The 13,325-nt window shown below is 40.0% G+C and overlaps 3 non-coding genes across 3 annotated transcripts; all 3 read left to right on the forward strand.

Moving 5' to 3' along the window:
- Window positions 1-7,958: 7,958 nt before the first annotated feature.
- On the forward strand, window positions 7,959-8,040 carry TRNAS-GCU (transfer RNA serine (anticodon GCU)). The gene has a single exon. It is a non-coding gene; the product is annotated as a tRNA-Arg (tRNA).
- A 102-nt stretch (window positions 8,041-8,142) lies between these two features.
- Window positions 8,143-8,224, forward strand: TRNAS-GCU (transfer RNA serine (anticodon GCU)). The gene has a single exon. It is a non-coding gene; the product is annotated as a tRNA-Ser (tRNA).
- Window positions 8,225-8,815: 591 nt separating this feature from the next.
- On the forward strand, window positions 8,816-8,897 carry TRNAS-ACU (transfer RNA serine (anticodon ACU)). The gene has a single exon. It is a non-coding gene; the product is annotated as a tRNA-Ser (tRNA).
- The last annotated feature ends 4,428 nt before the right edge of the window (window positions 8,898-13,325 follow it).

Below are 13,325 nucleotides of genomic sequence, written 5' to 3' on the forward strand. Positions count from 1 at the left end.
GGGTGACGGAATTGAATGGAAAAGTCGTACAAATTGACGCAATGGGCAACCGCCTGGATGGGTTGCCAATCGCAGAACTAATGTTTCGAGTGTCCTCACTCGAAGAAAGAGTTGCTCCTACGAGCAACTCAAGACCTTCTGGTAGCCCTGATAGCTCTGTTGCGCACAAGGAGGGACATGGCGAAGAGTTCGATGTGCTACAAAATACAATGATGAGTTTGTTCAATGGATTAGCTGACGAATCAGAACAACGATCGATGTCATCCAAGAAAAGATGGCCGACATGAACACCCGAATTGGTATGACAATGAAAGTAGTGGACTGATGGTGTTAATATAACACATGCGGAAGCAATTTGGATCTTAGGCACTTTTAGAACATCAATTATTGTAAATGACTAGCATGTTCATAAGTATTAAAACTTAATGAGTTTAAATACTTACCTTTTGTAGTTCAAACTCCTTTTGCCTCACGAACCGATTTCGAACCACCACTAGTGTCTTCTCCACTATTCTCCGGCCTTAGAACGGGATTGTGGAATCCGGTGAGTGACTAAACTTGGGAGGGATTTTGTATACGTGAAAGAGAGTGCTTGTGAGAGGTTTTTCATCAAGATGAAGAATTCCTTCCAAGTATCATGATCACTCTATTTAAAGAGTCAAGTTTGCATGTTCATGCAAACTTGAGATCACCAAATCTTGACACTTAAAATTCCACTTAAATGTTTGAGATTATGTGGCAAGCATGCATGTTTGAGTTAACCAAATTTTGACACTCAAAATTCCACTCAAACTTGTGGGGTTTATTTGGCAAACATGCAAGTTTGGTTAAACCAAATTTTGACACCTCAAAATTCCACTAACATGATTTTTCCATTAGATGAAAGTCAACATTTTGACTTTCTTCATTTTAATTAGATGAAAGTCAACATTTTGACTTTCTTCATTTTAATTCAACAATTAATTTGAATAATGAATTTCAAATTAAAGTAACATTAAATAATTAATTAAACTATTTAATTAATATTTAATATTAATTCAAATGCCAATCCCAGTCAATTCCGACACATAATTGATTAAGATATTTAAATCTTATTTAAATATCTCAGATTCTCTCTTTTCGCTTATTTCGTAAATAAAATAAAATTGCGGTTAAATATATCGTATATATGTAACGCATATTCCCTAATTTGAATTCGAACACTTCGAACTCACTCGTCACACTGTTCTATGGTTTAGTCCGATATGAGCTAGCAGAGGGACCTAATGGACCTATAGATCATGGGCTCCAACGATTCAAGATTAACCGATTAAACTCATTAACCTGGTTAACCAACATTCGTTAACTACTAGGACACTCCACTATAGCCTAGTAGTTGCACTCCCCTCACTATAGATATATTTCTGTCCATCTGATATAACCATGATTAGTAAGTCGATCCTTCACAGGTTGTTCGTAACTAGAGCTGGGTCAATTTACCGTTTTACCCCTGAAGTTACTTCTTGTTCCTTATGTCTCACTGATCCTCTAATAAACAATTGGTTTGTGGTCCAACCAGTAAACCGAATCCCTCTCAGGCCAATGAGAGGGTGGGGCCCCTTGTTCAAGACCTGGAGTCAGTGCTTAAGGGAACTACCTTTCTTCTATCCCTAAAAGTGGGTAGGAGTGAATTCCGTCTTGCACCCCACGTCCCCAGCCATTCACCCAGTCTTACCCCTGAAATGGGAGGCCTGTTGAGTCGGCGAACTAGAGCCACTCTCACCCATGCAAATCTAAGGATAATTCCGAATAAACAGGAGTTCATGGTTAGCTCAGGATTAAAACCGAGTTACCTAGGTTATCGAATGAAAAGAAAATCAGTCTCAACAGTAAACGACTTTATAAAGTGAGAGTGGTTTTCTTCATGGTCCGATCTTATGCAATACTCATTGCATAGGACGCCCCCACTCACATGTCTCCACATGCACAATTTAGTGATCGCATTGTTTATATCATATACAAAAGTGGGCCGCATCCATAGTGTCCCCAGAATAAGGTACTCAGCCTTATCCTTATACTATAGATCATTTTGACTATATACTTGAACTTGATCCACTCTTATGTCTCTACATATAGTTCAAGTAGTCATACTATAGCCAGAGTTCTTAGTTTATTGGATTTAGATTAATGATCGTAAAGTTCACTTTATTCAATAACAATTTTTTCTGAATAAACAACAATAATAACTTTATTGAAAATAGAATATATCTTTGTTTACAAACTATGAGTTTTAGGACATAAAACCCAACATGGACAACGTCACGGCTAGGCAAACTAATACAGGATCCAACAAACTGAAGTTCCCAGACCCCAAACCCTTTAAAGGGAACCGAGACACCAAAGAGTTGGAGAACTTCATCTTTGATGTCGAACAGTACTTCAAAGCCACAACGGCTTGTACCGACGACATAAAAGTGACAGTAGCCTCAATGCATCTCATAGACGATGCAAAACTTTGGTGGCGTACAAAGGTGCAAGACATCAAGAATGGACTGTGCACCATCGACTCGTGAGAAGACCTCAAGAGAGAGTTGAGAGACCAATTCTTCCCCGAAAACGTAGAACACATGGCAATGGAAAAACTAATAACTCTGAAACAAACTGGAAGCATAAGGGACTATGTTAGACAGTTCTCGACCCTGATGCTAGATATCAGGGGCACATCAGAGAAAGACAAGGTATTTTTCTTTATAAATGGGTTATAATTGTGGGCCAAAACAAAAATATATGAGAAAAAGGTTCAAGATCTAGCTACTGCAATTACGAGCATCGAGAGACTCCTAGACTTTGGGAACGAAGCAAGTTTCCAAAGAAAAACGACTAGGCCCCAAACACTGGGGGAAAACATATAGATCGCTAGGTCATCGAAATGAAGGCCCCAATAGACTAAACGGAAGTAATGACAGATCAAGTGGGTGGACAGATAGACCTCCTCAGAATAACCAAGCGGGGACATCTGAAGGATCTTACCCTCAAAAGAACTACCCGACGACACCTTTACAATGCCTGTTGTGTAAAGGCCCCCACAGACTGTCCTACTGTCCTCATCAGGCCTCTCTCAGTGCACTCCAAGTGTCCATTCAAGAGAGCAATGACACAGGAGTCGAGACTATGCCAAACAGGAGGGAAGATTAGGACAACCCCCAAATGGGTGCCTTTAAATTATTTTTAGCCCTCCAACGGAAGGTCGACCCAAAGGAGATAATAGAGAAAGGGCTCATGTTCGTAGATGCAACAATAAACTCCCGACCAAGCAAGAGCACCTTGATAGACTCAGGTGCGACCCAAAATTTCATCGCCGACCAAGAAGCACGAAAATTGGGACTCACCATAGAAAATGACCCCAAAGAAATGAAATCTGTCAACTCCGAGGTCTTGCCTATTGTGGGAGTATCTAAAAGAGTCCCCTTCAAATTAGGGACCTGGACAGGAGAAATGGACCTTGTCATGGTTCGCATGGATGACTTTGACGTGGTACTTGGGATGGACTTCCTCCAGGAACACAAAGTTATCCTAATGCCACTGACGAAATGATTGGTGATCACTTGTTATAGCCGAAAAATAAATAAAGAAATAAACAATTAAAAATAATTATAAAAATAAATAGTTAAAATAATAAAATAATAAATAAATAAATAAAAATTAAAAGAAGAAAAACATTTGGTAACGGATCCCTCCTCCTTCCTTCAATCTCTCACCACTAGTTCCCTAAAAATAAATCTGGGAAGAACAACTGCAGATTTACCCAGAATTCTTCTTCCTACAAAAACAAATACAAAAAAATAAAAGGTTTAAACAGACTTAGTTCCGCCTCAAGGAGATATGTCATTTGATGAGGTAGTATGTTAAATCTTCCTTTTATTTTATTAAATAATATTAATTTGGTTACAGTTATTTAGTTTTGAATTAGAGATTAAATAAAAAGAATTCTGTAAGAGTTTAGGAAATCACAACCAATTATATTTTAGATCTACTAAATTGTTGTAATGATTTAGATCTACTCAATTGTTGCAATGATTTAGGTTGTAATTTTATATGAATTATAGGAAAAGAATATAACCAAATGAATCGATTAAATTAAAAGCTAAGAATATAATTGTTAACTAAATCAGAAGGAAGACAAAGGAAGTAAGAAAAAAATGAAATAGAGATAGAAATACAGAACACTTAAAAGAAAAATAATAATAAAAATAAAAAGAGAAGATTTGGAAGTAGTAATAGATTAACAAAATTGAATAATACCTTCTTAAAAATAATTACAGAAGAAGAGGGAAGACTGAGGAAATATTTGTTGAACACAATTTAAAAATAAAACAGGAAATACTAGAGGGCATGGAACTCTCTTAAATTTTGTCTAACAGTAAATATTAGAATTTTAACATGTAAATGAGAGAAATAATTTTATAGAGTTCAAACTTGAAACTGATGTCATGGGCTCACGTAGTTTGACTTGGATTTCAAAGGACGGAATCGAACTTTCATGAAGGATATATTCGTGACAATGACTTAAGCTAACTAGGTAAGTGACCTTACTATCGGCATGATTATATTTGATGTTGACACCTGTCCTATGGTTCTGCACGTGTCATATATATTGATATGTATGAATTGTCTGTGGATCGATATGCTTCCTATATGTTATGTTATGTTATAATATGTGGATTGTATGATAATAATTATGGTACGATGTGCTCTAGGAGATGTTTGAGATAGGATACGAGAAGGATGCACAAAACGAAATGTAACGATAGGAGTAAGATACGTTCATGAAACGTTAAGGTTAGGTTACATACCAGAATGTTATGGATAGGAGAGATTGATGAAAGAATACGATTAGGTTATGTGTAGAAAGGGATATGTTTGTGATAGATTGATAGAACGATGACATTAGGATACGTTCTGGTGATGATATGACTAAGGTACGTTACGTAATGATATGTCTGTGATAGGTATAAGAATGTTAAGGCTATGGTAAGTACGTAGTTATGTGAACATGAATGTATGCTTTTAGTGTGATGTGATGCGTAATGCATGTAACGATGTGTGGTCCTTGAACGATTATGGCTTGTTTGTATAAATATTTGAATGTAACTGCATGAATTGTATGACATGAAATACGGTAAATTGCATGAAACATAACCCCGTTAGGAATATGTATGATATGTAAAGAAATGAGAATGGGAATGACATGTAAGCATGAAAACGTGACAGGGGGTTATGTTCATTAATGATAACTGTAGAACGAGTGGGATCTAATGCATATTGTGTGCTCATGCATTTGGGGGGATACCCCTATCCCATCACGAGGGTACGGATGCGTACATCCAATGGCAGGACAACGATCGTTATGCTTTGCATAGCGCTGCCGTGACAGTTCTAGTTTTAACGGGTCCTGGTATAAGGGCTCCCAGAGCATGCCCACCGGCTAGGGACAGTGGCCCAGCGGTGTGCGAACTAGCTGGTGAGCCTATACTCGCACCTATGGGCTGCGTGTAGAGTATATGGTACACGTCCACGATTACCTGTTAGGATTACACTGTAGGGAAAACGAAACGAAACGAAAGATAGGTCCCATCATTTCATTGCATGTGATTGTTGCATAACCCCGATAGCGTGTCACTTACTGAGTATTCTAGAAATACTCAAGCCTCGTGCTACTTTACTTTTTCAGGTTAAGACAAGGCACTCCTATACGGCTAACGACGACATCGCAACTCGAGACCATGGCGCATGCATAGGGTAGTGGTATTTATTTTATTAGTCTTAGGCTAGAATAGGATGTTTTTTAAACTTAAACTCTTATTCATTTTATTTAGTCTTTTGTTGTGGCGTTTTAAAGATGTTTTCGAAACACGTAAGTGCATGGCTGTGTTTTAAGATAAAAGTTATGTTTTATGGAATTTAAATGAAGTCTTCCGCATTTAATGTTTATGGTACGTATATAGTAGCGACCTTAAATTAAGTAGAAAATTTCGGGTCGTTACATCACCGATCACAACCCCACAGTGATACCTGCAAGCATCAAGCAACCAGGTAATCTTAGAATGATCTTGACCATATAATTGAAAAGAGGACTCGCACGAGAGGAACCTACATTTATGGCTATACCCCTAATGGAAGAAATGATCACTGAAGAAACTGTTTCAAGCCAAATCAAGGATGTACTAGACAGTTATGCTGACATAATGCCAGAGAGCTTACTACAAACACTACCACCCCGTCGAGGCATTGATCACGAAATTGAACTCCTCCCCGGGGTTAAACCCCAAGCAAAGAACGCATACCGGATGACTCCCCCTGCGCTAGCCGAATTGAGAAAACAACTAGATGAGTTGTTGACGACATGATTCCTCCGCCCGGCAAAGGCACCTTACGGAGTCCCCGTACTATTTTAGAAAAAGAAGGATGAGACGTTGCGTCTGTGCATAGATTATAGAGCCTTAGCAAGGTGACGTTGTGCAACAAATACCCACTACCGATAATATCCAATTTGTCTGACCAGCTTCACGAGGCCAAAAATTTCATGAAGTTGGACTTACGATCAGGGTACTACCAAGTACCTATTGCCGAAGGGGACGAGCCCAAGACGACCTGTGTAACAAGATATGGGCCTTTGAATTCCTGGTAATGCCCTTTGATTTGTCAAACGCCCCAGCTACGTTCTGCACGTTAATGAACAATGTTTTCCATGAATACTTAGATCAGTTCGTCGTAGTATACCTCGACGACATAGTTATATACAACACAACTCTGGTGGAGCACAAGGTGCACCTGAAGCTAGTGTTTAACAAGCTGCGACAGAATCAGTTGTACGTCAAGAAAGAAAAATGTGCCTTCGCACAAACATGTATCAACTTCCAAGCATAAGAAGAAGTGGGCGGACAAGAAGCGTCGCCCCCTCCAATTCCGAGCAGGAGACCAAGTCCTCATCAAGTTGAGACCAAAACAGATTAGATTCCGCAGCCGAAAGAACCAGAGATTAGTTCGAAAATATGAAGGCACGGTTGAAGTCCTTAAAAAGATCGAGGCTACTTACTACAGAGTTGCGGTACCCACATGGATGACAATCCACCGAGTAATTCTTCTGAGCAACTTGAAGCCCTATCACCCTAACCCAGACGACGAGGAGCAAAATGTAATTATGAGACCGAGCATTGATCCGAAACAAAGAGACAACAAAGAAATAGAGGAGATCCTAGTCGACAAAGTTAGGAAGATAGGAAGACTCGTACGGAAGATTCGTGAATTTCTTTTCAAATGGAAGAATCTCCCTACAGAGGAAACCAGCTGAGAACGCGCTGAAGCTTTGGACTCCGCCGCCACCTACATCGCCAGGTTTAAAAATAGGTGGGGAGGATGTCACGGTCATGCTTGTTCAAGGCGTGTTGCCCATGGCTGCATGCCCATGACAAGCCGAAGCCTTTATATCTTTCCATGTTCTAGTGTTTTACTTTTCTATTTCTAGGGAGTATGACGTTTCGAAAAAAATCATGTCTAGGCCTCCTAGACATGAAATGCCTCAGAATGTACTAGAGGGGGATATGACTAGTTATATACTGTGAGCTGTTGCTGTTACTCTCTTGCTTGCTTATATAACGTCTCTTTTAAAATCTCTCTCTGCCTTCGTTTTCTAAAACCGAGGCCAGAGGCTCGAGCATACGTCGCTTGGCCGTAGGCGACGTAAGAACGAATTGGCTTAGCTCACTTGTCGTTGGAAAGTGAGTGCCGCACAATCGCAAGTCCGCTGCCATCAAGAGTGCGATTGTGACACTAAGTACATGGGGTTTCCCCGCGAGAGTTCGAATCTCTCAGGCGACGATTTCTATAATTGTTTTTTCTTTATTTCTCATTTCTTTGTTAATGCGAAGTTTGACTTTGAAATTTTTGTATAGCTTAGACCTCTATTGCCAAAAACATGTGTCGCTTTGGCCGAGTGGTTAAGGCGTGTGCCTGCGAAGTACATGGAGTTTCCCCGCGAGAGTTCGAATCTCTCAGGCGACGGTTTCAATAATTGTTTTTTCTTTATTTCTCATTTCTTTGTTAATGCGAACGTTTGACTTTGAATTTTTTGTATAGCTTAGACCTCTATTGCCAAAAACATGTGTCGCTTTGGCCGAGTGGTTAAGGCGTGTGCCTGCTAAGTACATGGGGTTTCCCCGCGAGAGTTCGAATCTCTCAGGCGACGGTTTCAATAATTGTTTTTTCTTTATTTCTCATTTCTTTGTTAATGCGAACGTTTGACTTTGAATTTTTTGTATAGCTTAGACCTCTATTGCCAAAAACATGTGTCGCTTTGGCCGAGTGGTTAAGGCGTGTGCCTGCTAAGTCCATGGAGTTTCCCCGCGAGAGTTTGAATCTCTCAGGCAACGATTTCTATAATTGTTTTTTCTTTATTTCTCATTTCTTTGTTAATGGAACGTTTGACTTTGAAATTTTTGTATAGCTTAGACCTCTATTGCCAAAAACATGTGTTGCTTTGGCCGAGTGGTTAAGGCGTGTGCCTGCTAAGTACATGGGGTTTCCCTGCGAGAGTTTGAATCACGTTTGACTTTGAAATTTTTGTATAGCTTAGACCTCTATGTCCAAAAACATGTGTCGCTTTGGCTGAGTGGTTAAGGCGTGTGCTTGCTAAGTAGATGGGGTTTCCCCCTTGAGAGTTCAAATCTCTCAGGCCACCATTTCCATAATTGCTTTTTTTTTTCTCATTTCTTTGTTAATGAGAACGTTTGACTTTTAAATTTTTGTATAGCTTAGACCTCTATTGCAAAAAACATGTGTCGCTTTGGCTGAGTGGTTAAGGCGTGTGCCTACTAAGTACATGGGGTTTCCCTGCGAGAGTTAGAATCTCTCAGGCAATGGTTTCTATAATTGCTTTTTCTTTATTTCTCATTTCTTTGTTAATGAGAACGTTTTTCCGCGAGAGTTCGAATCTCTCAGGCAATGGTTTATATAATTGCTTTTTCTTTATTTCTCATTTCTTTGTTAATGAGTACGTTTGACTTTGAAATTTTTGTATAGCTTAGACCTCTATTGCCAAAAACATGTGTCGCTTTGGCCGCCTTGTTAAGGCGTGTGTCTGCTAAGTTTCACATGCTTGTCCAAGGCGTGTTGCCCATGCCGCTAGACCTCTATTGCACAAAATAGATGTCGCTTTGGCTAAGTTGTTAGGGCGTGTGTCTGCTAAGTTCCACATGCTCGTCCAAGGCGTGTTGCCCATGCCGCATGTCCAGACAAGCCAAACCCTTTATGTCTTTCATGTTCTATTGTTTTACTTTTGTATTTATAGGGAGTATGACGTTTTGGAAAAATCATGTATAGGCCTGCCAGACATGAAGTTGTCAACTTCTCCCTACCCAAGGTTATATATTGTGAGTCGTTGTTGTTACTTTCTTGCTTTCTTATATAACGTCTCTTTCAAAATCTCTCTTTCAAAATCCCTGACACCATTTGCTTCCTGATAGAACGGGTGACGGAATTGAATGGAAAAGTCGTACAAATTGACGCAATGGGCAACCGCCTGGATGGGTTGCTAATCGCAGAACTAATGTTTCGAGTGTCCTCACTCGAAGAAAGAGTTGCTCCTACGAGGAGCTCAAGACCTTCTGGTAGCCCTGATAGCTCTGTTGCGCACAAGGAGGGACATGGCGAAGAGTTCGATGTGCTACAAAATACAATGATGAGTTTGTTCAATGGATTAGCTGACGAATTCAGAACAACGATCGATGCCATTCAAGAAAAGATGGCCGCCATGAACACCCGAATTGGTGTGACAATGAAAGTAGTGAACAACGTCACGGCTAGGCAAACTAATACAGGATCCAACAAACTGAAGTTCCCAGACCCCAAACCCTTCAAAGGGAACCGAGACACCAAAGAGTTGGAGAACTTCATCTTTGATGTCGAACAGTACTTCAAAGCCACAACAGCTTGTACCGACGACATAAAAGTGACAGTAGCCTCAATGCATCTCATAGACGATGCAAAACTTTGGTGGCGTACAAAGGTGCAAGACATCGAGAATGGATTGTGCACCATCGACTCGTTAGAAGACCTCAAGAGAGAGTTGAGAGACCAATTCTTCCCTGAAAACGTAGAACACATGACAATGGAAAAACTAATAACTCTGAAACAAACTGGAAGCATAAGGGACTATGTCAAACAGTTCTCGACCCTGATGCTAGATATCAGGGGCACATCAGAGAAAGACAAGGTATTTTTCTTTATAAATGGGTTATAATTGTGGGCCAAAACAAAAATACATGAGAAAAAGATTCAAGATCTAGCTACTGCAATTGCCAGCGTCGAGAGACTCCTAGACTTTTTGATCGAAGCGAGTTTCCAAAAATGTTTTGGGTCGAGGGACACCTTCTAATGACAAAGGGAAACAGATTATACGTTCCAAGAACAGGAGAACTGAGGAAGAAGCTTATTTAGGAATGTCATGATACCTTATGAGCCGGACACCTTGGGTGGCAATGAACATATGCGTTAATAAAAAATGGGTACTTCTAGCCAAATATGCGAGACGACATCATGCAGTACACCAAGACGTGCCTCACAACAGGACAAAGTCGAGAAAACCAAAGTCTCGGGACTCTTGGAACCTCTACCTGTGCCAACAAGGCCTTAGAAAAGTGTCTCTAGACTTTATAACACACCACCCAAAAGTCGCGGAATATGACGCCATCTTGGTTGTCGTAGACCAATTCTCGAAATACGCGACGTTCGTTCCCACCCCCAAATTATGCTCAGCTGAACTAACAGTCCAACTATATTTCAAACACATTGTAAAGTTATGGGATATTCCATTGAGCATCATCAGCGGTAGCGATGGTAGATTCATCGGCACATTCTAGACCGAGTTATTCGCCTTCTTGGGAACGTCTTTAAATATCTCCTCGAGCTATAATCCTCAAACCGATGGACAGATGAAACGGTTCAACTGTTTGCTCGAAGAATACTTACGTCACTTCATCGACGCTCGTCAGAAGAACTGGACACAATTGCTAGATGTCGCCCAATTCTGTTTCAATTGTCAGACGAGTTCGTCTATTAGAAAGAGCTCCTTATAAATTGTAAGTGGACGACAACCGGCTTTGCCCCATATTATTGATCATCCTTATGCAGGAAAAAATCCTCAAGCTCAGAATTTCACCAGAGAATGGAAGTAGACAACAGATATAGCCCGCGCATATTTGGAGAAAGCTTCCCAGCATAAGAAGTAGTGGGCGAACAAAAAGCGTCGCCCCCTCCAATTCCGAGCAGGAGATCAAGTTCTCATCAAGTTGAGACCAAAACAGATCAGATTCCGCAGCCGAAAGAACCAGAGATTAGTTCGAAAATATGAAAGCCCGGTTGAAGTCCTTAAAAAGATTGGGGCGACTTCCTACAGAGTTGCGCTACCCACATGGATGAAAATTCACCTAGTAATTCATTTGAGCAACTTGAAGCCCTATCACCCTGACCTAGACGACGACCAGCGAAATGTAATCACGAGACCGAGCATTGATCTGAAACAAAGAGACACTAAAGAAATAAAGGAGATCTTAGCCCACAGAGTTCGGAAGATAGGAAGACTCGTACGGAAGATTCGCGAATTCCTTGTCAAATGAAAGAATCTCCCTACGGAGGAAACCAGCTGGGAACGCGCTGAAGATCTGGACTTCTCCTCCACCCACATTGCCAGCTTTGAAAATAGTCAGTTGACAGAGACGTCAACCAATTAGGTGGGGGAGGATGTCACGGTCATGCTCGTTCAAGGCGTATTGCCCATGGCCGCATGCCCGTGCAAGACAAAGCCTTTATGTCTTTCCATGATCTAGTGTTTTACTTTTCTATTTCTAGGGAGTGTGACGTTTCAAAAAAAATCATGTCTAGGCCTACTAGACATGAAATGCCTCAGAATGTACTAGAGGGGGATATGACTAGTTATATACTGTGAGCTATTGCTCTTACTCTCTTGCTTGCTTATATAACGTCTCTTTCAAAATCTCTTTCTGCCCTCGTTTTCCAAAACCTTCTCTTAAACCGAGGCTAGAGGCTCGAGCATACGTCGCTTGGCTCTAGGCGACGTAAGAACGAATTGGCTTAGCTCACTTGTTGTTGGAAAGTGAGTGCCGCACAATCGCAAGTCCGCTGCCATCAAGAGTGCGATTGTGACACTAAGTACATGGGGTTTCCCCGCGAGAGTTCGAATCTCTCAGGCGACGATTTCTATAATTGTTTTTTCTTTATTTCTCATTTCTTTGTTAATGAGAACGTTTGACTTTGAAATTTTTGTATAGCTTAGACCTTTAGTGCCAAAAACATGTGTTGCTTTGGCCGAGTGGTTAAGGCGTGTGCCTGCTAAGTATACATGGGGTTTCACCGTGAGAGTTCGAATCTCTTAGGCGACGATTAAGGCGTGTGCCTGCTAAGGTTTGAATCTCTTAGGCGACGGTTAAGGCGTGCGCCTGCTAAGTACATGGGGTTTCCCGTGAGTAGTAAGGAAATTTGAAAATTAATTTTCTAATAGAAATCACAGCTAATTATAGATATTCATTGAATTATTACAATGATTTAGCTTTGAGTTAAAAACTAAATCTCAATCATTTATGTGAATTCTAGCAAATCAGGAAGATTAAGGAATTAAAAACCACAAACTAAATATGGGTAAATATAGAGGGTAAATACATTGAGTAAATCCCAAAATAACTTGAAAGAGTTGTATCTACTTTCTTATACAATAGTTACCATGAAAAATAAGATTTTTAATAAAAATATAATTATAAATATATATAACATTTAAAGACTTTTAACAATGGACCAATGTAAATTAGGGAAATAATGTTATAGAGTTCAAACCTAAAACTGATGTCATGGGCTCATATAGGTTGACTCGGATTTCAAATGACGGAATCGAACTTTCATTAGAGATATATTTGTGACAACGACTTAAGCTAGCCAGGTAAGTGACCTTACTATCGGCATGGTTATTTTTGCTGTTGACACGTGCCTCGTGGTTCTGCACGTGTCATATATATTGATATGTGTGAATTGTCGGTGAATCGATATGCTTCTTATTTGTTATGTATATGTTATAATATGTGAATTGTTTGATAATAATTACGGTATGATGAGTTCAATGATAAGTTTGAGATAGGATACGAGAAGGATGCACAAAATGAAATGTAACGATAGGAGTAAAATACGTTCATGAAACGTTAAGGTTAGGTTACATACAGAAGTGATATGGATAAGAGAGATTGATAGAAGAATACGGTTAGGCTACGGGTAGAAAGGGATAG

The sequence above is a fragment of the Cucurbita pepo genome, chromosome 11, assembly GCF_057944985.1.
Source record: "Cucurbita pepo subsp. pepo isolate OVF chromosome 11, ASM5794498v1, whole genome shotgun sequence".
NCBI lineage: Eukaryota > Viridiplantae > Streptophyta > Magnoliopsida > Cucurbitales > Cucurbitaceae > Cucurbita > Cucurbita pepo.